The sequence below is a fragment of the Equus quagga genome, chromosome 13 (genome assembly GCF_021613505.1).
Source record: "Equus quagga isolate Etosha38 chromosome 13, UCLA_HA_Equagga_1.0, whole genome shotgun sequence".
Classification (NCBI taxonomy): domain Eukaryota; kingdom Metazoa; phylum Chordata; class Mammalia; order Perissodactyla; family Equidae; genus Equus; species Equus quagga.
This window is the reverse complement of record NC_060279.1, coordinates 90543999-90552316: the sequence shown is the minus strand read 5'-3', so window position 1 is coordinate 90552316 and position 8318 is coordinate 90543999.

Sequence of the window (8318 nt, the reverse complement as noted above, 5' to 3'; positions counted from 1 at the left end):
TTGGATTCCTAGAGCTTGCAACCCTTTCATCACCCATGCTCTGGGAACCTTGAACCCTAGAATTTCCATGCAAAAGACCCCACGCATGTTCTCATTGCTTGTGTGGTCCTCTCCTCTGGGTCCTATCTGTCAAAGCATCATGCGTACTGCTAGATTAGGCTTAGCCAAGGGGACAATCAAAATGAATGAACCACAATTGTTGTTTGCAAGCATCGCCGACGCCATTAGTTGTTGGTCAATTCTTCCCCTAAGCCTTTGGATGTCCAAAGTTAGAAATTAAATGAGGTGTTTCAGCTTTAAGTCTGTTCAGAATAATGCTTCTCTGGCACACATGTGCGTGACTTTCTTTGCGGTTTATACACCTGAGTGCAGAACTGCTAAGGCATAGCAAATATGAATTTTCAATTTAAAAAATAACATCAAACCATTTTCCAGAGTGGTTGTGTCAACTTATACTCCAAGAAAGAGCCTATGAGCGTTCCTGTGACTCCGTATCCTCAATGACTCTTGTTATTGTCGTTATTTTTGTGATTGTCATTATAGGAATTTTACAGAATAATTAGTGGAGAATTGGCATATTTTACTTTGTTTATCTCTTTATTTATAGACATTGTTTATCCCTTCTTTTATCTAAAGGTCTTTGAATGACTTACTGGTTTCTTATAATATTTTTCTTTAAGGAGCTTGGAACTCTTTTTGAGACGTATTTCATTTCTTCTACATTAATGACATCTTAAAATTATATTTTCCGGTTGTTTGTGCCTGATTTGGGGATGAAACTGATTTTGAGTATTGATTCAATATTTGCCAATCTGAATGTAGGTCCTCTTTGAGTTTCCATGAAGTATAAATATAACCTTTAAGTAATTACTATTATCCTCATTTCTAATACACATATGTTGTCTTTATTTTTTCCTCTCTTATCTCATTGGCCAGGGATCTGGGACAATGCTGAATAGAAGTGATGATAGGGGTAATACCTACCTTGTTCTTAATTTTAAAGACAATTATTTTAAAATGTTATATTTTGGGGCCGGCCTGGTGGCATAGTGGTTAACTTCACACACTCCACTTTGGCAGCCGGGTATTCAAAGGTTCAGATCCCAAGCACGGACCTACACACTGCCCATCAAGCCATGCTGTGGCAGCGTCCTGCATACAAAATAGAGGACGATTGGCACAGATGTTAGCCCAGTGAGAATCTTCCCTAAGCAGAAAGAGGAAGATTGGTAATACATGTTAGCTGGGGGCCAATCTTCCTCATCAAAGAATAAATAAACAAATAAAATGTCATATTTTAACTCCATTGAGAAATAATTGAGAAATATAACTGTATGTATTTAAAAGTGGTTATTTGATATACCTATGTATGGTGTAATGATTATCAAGAATAAGATAATTAACACATCCATCACCTCACATAGTTAAATCTTTGTGTTTTTGTGTGGTGAGACCGCTTAAATCTACTCTCAGCAACTTACAAGGACATAATACCAAGTTAACTATAGTTACCATACTACACATGGAACCATCAGAAATTCTTCTTCTTATAACTGAAAATTGGTAGCCTTGCACCTTTCTCTCTCCATTTCCGTCTCCCCACATCTCCTGGCAACCACCATTCTATTCTCTGTTTCTAGGAAATCTGTTTGTTTTGTATTATGCATTTAAGTGATACCATATACTGTTTGTCTTTCTCTGTCTGACTTATTTCATGTAGCATCATGCCCCCCAGGGTTCATCCATGTTGTCACAAATCATTTTTATTTTTATTATCTTTATTATTTATTTTTATATCTGAATAATATTCCTATACATATATATGTCATAATCATGATGCATTCATCCATCGCAGTACATTTAATTTGTTTCCATATGTTAATTATTGGAAATAATGCTGAAATGAACATAGATGTGCAGATGTATCTTCAAGATACTGATTTCAACCCTTCAGATATATACCCAGGAGTGGGATTGCGGGATCAATGGTAGTTCTATTTTCAAACTTTTGAGGAACCCTCATACTATTTTCCTAATGGTTGTACCAACTTACACTCCCACCACCAGGGTATAAAGGATTCTCATTTCTCCACATCCTCACCAATGTTTATTTATTGTCTTTTTGATAACAGCCATCTTAACAAGTGTGCTGTGAAATCTCACTGTGGCTTTGATTGGCCTTTCCTTGATAATTAGTGACATTGAGCACCTTTTTCTATACCTACAAGCCATTTGTGTGTCTTCTTTGGAAGAACATCTATTCAGGTCCTTGCCCTTTTTTAATTGGGGTATTTGACTTTGCTACTGAGTTGTATTAGTTCTTTATATTTTGGAGATTAACTTCTTATCAGATGTATGGTTTGCAACAATTTTTCCCATTCTGTAGGTTGTCTTTTCAAATTACTGATGGTTTCCATTGCTGTGCAGAAGCTTTTTAGTTTAACGTAGTCCCACTTGTTTATTTTAGCTTTTGTTGCCTGTGCTTTTGGTGTCTTATCCAAGAAATCATTATCAAGCCAATGTCAAGGGTCTTTTCCTTATGTTTTCTTCTCGGAGTTTTATGGTTTCGGGTCTTACATTTCAGTCTTTGATCAATGACAAGTTAATTTTTGTGAGTGGTGTAAAGTAGGGGTCCAGTTTCATTCTTTTTCGTGTGGATATCCAATTTTCCCAACAACATTTATTGAAGAAACTATTCTTTCCCCATTGTGTGTTCTGGGTGCCCTTGTCAAAAATTGGTTGACTATATTTATGTGGGTTTACTTCTGGACTCTTTATTCTGTTCTGCTGGTCTATGTGCCTGTTTTGATTCCAGTACCATGCTGTTTTGATTACTGTAGCTTTGTAATAATCCTTCAAATCAGGGAGTGTGATGCCGCCAGCTTCGTTCTTCTTTCTCGAGGTTGCTTGGTCTATTTGGGATCTTTGGTGATTTCATACAAATTTTAGGAAATTTTCTACTTCTGAAAAGATACCATTACAATTTTGATAAGAATTGAATTGAATCTGTAGATTACTTTGGATACAATGAATATTTTCACAATATTAACACTTTCAACCCAAGAACACAGGCTATCTTTCCATTAATGTGTCTTCTCAATTTCCTTCACCAATGTCTTACAGTTTTCAGTATGTAAGTTTTTCACCTCCTTGGTTAAATTTATTCCAAAGTATTTTATTCCTTTTGATGTTATTGTAAATGAGATTGTTTTCTTAATTTCTCTTTCATATGTTTCATTGTTAGTAAATAGAAACACAACTGTTTTCTGTAAGTTGATTTTATTATTAGAACTTTAGTAAATTCAATTATTAGTTCTACCAGGTTTTGGAGAGAGTCTTTAGGATTTTTTGTAGATAAGATCATGTCAGTTGAAAATAAAGTTAATTTTGCTTCTTTCTTTCTGATTTGGATTTTTTCTTTCCTAATTGCTGTGACTGGGATTTCTAGAACTCTATTGGATAGAAATGGTGAGAGGGGACATCCTTGCGTTTCTCCTGATCTTCGAGGAAATTCTTTTAAATTTTCACCATTGAGTATAATATTAGCTACGGGCTTCTCCTATATGACCTTTATTATGATGAGCAACGTTCCTTTTATACCTGATTTATTGAGAGTTTTTAATCATGAGAATGTTGAATTTTGTCAAATGCTTTTTCTGTATCTACTGCAATTCTCATAGGATTTTAATCCTTCGTTCTGTTAATGTGGTGTATCACATTAATGATTAGCATATATTAAAAGATCCTTGCATCCCATAGTGTCTGATCATATTAATGTGCTCTTAAATTCAGCTTGCTAATATTTTGATGAGGATTTTTGCATCTATATTCATCCAGAATATTGGTCTGCTGCCTTCTTTTCTTATAGTGTCCTTATCTGGCTTTGGAAACAGGGTAATGCTGGCCTGCTAAAATGAGTTTGGGAGTGTTCTACCCTCTCCAATTTTATCGAAGTTTAAGGGAATTGGTTTTAATTCTTTTCAACATATTTCCTAGAATTTACAAGGAAACCATCTGGTCCTGAGCTTTTCTTTGTTGGGATATTTTTGATTTCTGATTCAATCTCATTACCTGTTATTGCACTATTCAGATTTTCTATTCCTTCGTGATTCAGTCTTGCTGGTTGAATGTTTCTAGGAATTTATCCATTTCTTCCAGGTTATCCAAATTGTTAGCATATAATTGATCACAGTAGTCTTTTGTGATCCTTTGTATTTCTGTGGCAACAGATGCAATGACTCTCCTTTCATCTTTTATTTATGTGAGACTGTTCTGTTTTTTTTAGTCTAGATAAAGGTTATTCAATTTTATCTTTTTAAAAAACAAGCCCTTAATTTTGTTCATCTGTTCCATTGCTTCTTGTCTCCATTTCAGTCTTTTTTCTTGCTGTGATCATTGTTATTTCCTTCCTTCTGCTAGCTTTGAGCTTGGGATGTTCTTCTCATTCTTGTTCCTGAAGTGTGAAGCTAATTTTTTTATCTGAGATCTTTTTTCCTTAATGTACATGTTTATAGCTATCAGATTCCCTCTTAAAACTACTTTTTCTGCAACCCATAAGTTTTGATATGTTGTGCTTCCATTTTTCTTTGTTGTGTGATATTTCTGTTTTAATTTCCTCCTTGACTCATTGGCTGTTCTTTTATCCTGAATTCACTTTATTTACTCATAAAGTATAACTTAGACTAGCTCTCTCATAACAAAAGTGGTAAATCTTCTCAGCATTTTGTCTGAAAATGTCTTTCTTTCATGCTCATTCTTGAAAGATAGTATAACTAAGTAGAACTCTCAGTTCATAATTAAATTCCTGCAGGACATGAGAGTTGAGACAGGCTCAGGTATGGGAGACAGACACTAAAAATTTTGAACTGGTTAGTATACTGGGGATAGAGTGAGAAGACTTGGCTCACTAGAATATAATGTAAAATATAGAGAAAACAAATTTTCAAGGAAACATGCCCGAGAATTTCCTGAATTGATGTAATCTCAGTTTAAAGAACCACACTTAACCTCACAAAGAATTATTACAAGTTAATCTTTGCCTAGTTTCTAGGAAAGTTGTAGTAGCAAATAGTAGATAAAATCTGAAACCAGGAGAAAGACAGATGATATCCAAAGAAACAATAATTACAATAGCAACGTGAAGGGAAGAAGACAGAAAAATATCTTTAAGGGCTCTGGAAAAGACCCATTAAACAAAAATTCTAAACACTGAACAGATTAGTGGCAGGAAGAACACCATTCCTAAGGCCACATGGCTCTCCAGAGAGGATCTTCTTAGAGACCCTTGAAAACTGGTACACAGCCTGCTCCAAAGGAACAAGGCTCGTTACAGGGTAAATGCATGATGTTGGATAATATTTAACCATCTTTACTCTCATTCATTCAGCAAATAGGTAGGATGGACCTAACCGTGCCAGATATTGTGCTGTTAACTGTGCCCAAAAGAGTGAACATAATAGATGTACCCTTGTTTTCATCAAGTTTGTAAATACCCCCTCTTTCTACCTCCCCAATATGCAGTGCCATATGGATCCTGGTTTGACCACACTCATGGCTGGATGTCCATGAGAGGGAAGGAGAACTTCCTGATACTGAGTTATGAAGAGCTGAAACGGGTAACTGTGGTCCTTATGATTAGCACACAACCTCTCACCACCATCTTCACTCCTCTAACTTCCCTCCATTCCTCTGTGTCTCTATTCCACCTTCTCAGTCAAAGTTGAGCCTTGTGAAGGGTCATTAGGAGTGAGAAAAGCTCCCTGTCTTCATTGCCCTGCTTCTGGTTGACACTGCCCAAGCTCAATGCTCTCCTTCTCCATATGTTCTGCTTTGTTTCATCTTACAACATTTAAAGGAGCTTTTCCACAAATACAATGGCTTTTGCTCACACTGGCAATGGTTCTAAGGTTTCGAGGGGTAGGATACAAGATGCTGCTGATAACCTAGTGGTGGGAGGGCACTGAAGAAGAAGATAGGGTTAGTGAAAAAAGTGTCATTACAGAGATGTCTCCAACTGCCTGACACCTAAGATTGACTGATAGAAGAAAACTAAGTCATGAAATCAGTCTGTGTAGTTATTCTGACAGGTCAAGTACTAGACTGAACAGTAATGGGCAGGAGAAGCGGTCAGATGATGCTCAAAACCAGGAAGGGGGATTAAACCATTGGAAGAAGAACTTTACCTATTAATGCTGTCCCAGAGAAAAGAAAAGATAATGTAAACACATGCTTTTGCTTCTGAGAAAGAATTAGTTTCCATCCTCTTCCTCTGGCTGCTCTGTCCAATCCTCTGTGACCTCCACATGAATTTCATTTTCACCAAGAAGGCTTCTGTAACAAGTTTAACTCCCTCAGGTACATTACCCTCCAGTAGTTATGCTTTCAAGCTACAAAATAAACCTGTATTGGAGTAATTTCTACAGTTGTGTGTCTTCTGCTTAGATCATTAAGAGGGCGCATGGGATAAAGAAACATTTTCAAGCATTATATCTCTAAGAAGAAGGTCTATGACTCAAAGCAAAGTTTTGTGTTTATAAGACATTTTTTTTTTAAAGATTTTATTTTTTCCTTTTTCTCCCCAAAGCCCCCCTGGTACATAGTTGTATATTCTTCGTTGTGGGTCCTTCTAGTTGTGGCATGTGGGACGCCGCCTCAGCATGGTTTGATGAGCAGTGTCATGTCCGCGCCCAGGATTCGAACCAACGAAACACTGGGCCGCCTGCAGCGGAGAGCGCGAACTTAACCACTCGGCCATGGGGCCAGCCCCTATAAGACATTTTTTAATAATCTCCAAGGATCATGAGTCAAGTACTAATTACTGAGATGATATTGTGAACCTCTGTGTGTTATTCAAATGTTAGTTATATAAAATGGTAAGAATTGATGGCACAGCCAAGATTTGAAGTCAATCTCTTTGATTTTTGTCAAGTTCTCCCTCAACCTCTCCTCAATTAATCCTCATCATAATTGTCTAGAAGCCTTTCTACAAGTCTCTTCAGAAATCACCGGGCCTGTATTTAGTTTTAAGGTATCCTGAAGTCAACTATCCTGGGAAATCCATGTGGATCCTGCATCTTTCTACGCTTGGTGCTCCTTCCTCTTTACGTTTTCCCTTACTTCCTCCTAGTCACAACCAATCAATCGCTTCCTGCTTCTCACATTGTTCTTCTCTTCCTCCCTCCTCTCCTCCTTCTCGTCACATTGTTGTTTCCTCATTCTTATTTCCTTGTCCATGTTCTTTCTATTTCATATCCTCTCTCTTGTTTTTACTTCTTCTAGGACACAAGAAGCATCTTAGAGATGATAAGCCAATTCCTGGGCAAGAAATTAGAACCAGAAGAACTGAACTCCATCCTCAAGAATAGCTCCTTTCACGTCATGAAAGAAAACAACATGTCCAATTTTTCCCTCCTGTGTGGTCAGTTTTTAGATGAGAAGAATGGAATACTACTGAGAAAAGGTAAAAGAAAATGCTCCGCCTTCAAAATACATCAGAATATGTGGAGGACATACTGGTGATAACAGCAGAGCACTAACAGTTGGGACTAAGGAATGTTTGAATTTATCAAGTCTAATTGCTCATCATCCAAAGAAGTTCTCAGGTGCCATTATCACAAAGTCTCTTTTCACAGCATTGATGTGGGCTTCAGCCAATGGTAGGACGTTGACTAGGCTACCGTGGTCATCTGACTTATGAGAGGTCTTCAGATTCTCTCTCCTCATAATTTGACACGGGGCATGTCCATTACACAAACACTGACCAGGCTAATTCACTACTCCTGCCAACTTGCCAGCTGGGATTGCCCTGGGAAATGAGGACAGGATTGGAGATGGTCATGTTGGTGTTACCCCACTGGTGATTTAGCACAGGGAACTATCCTGAACAAAGAAATACATGCAGAATGAGTCAACTGAGGAAAGGAGAGGCGAGACTTTTTTTTTACATGTCAGAATATCAGAATCTTTGAAGTATAGTTGTTAACACTAGAACAGTGAAGGTCTTAAGGATGACCTCAAGCTCTAATGGGCTTTGTCCAAACTTGACTCATTCAGCCATTATTAATACCTTGATGCTTCACAGAATGTTTTTAAAGATGTCTTCATATCCAAAATGTTACGGGCCGAATTGTGTCCCCCCAAAATCCATATGTGAAGCACTAACCTCTAGCAACTCAGAAGGTGAGTATATTTGGGGACAGGGTCTTTACTGAAATAATTAAGTTAAAATGAGGTCATTAGAGTGGGCCACAATCCAACATGACTGTGGTCTTTGAAAGAAGAGGAAGTTTGGACATGGACACATGCAGAGGAATGAGGGT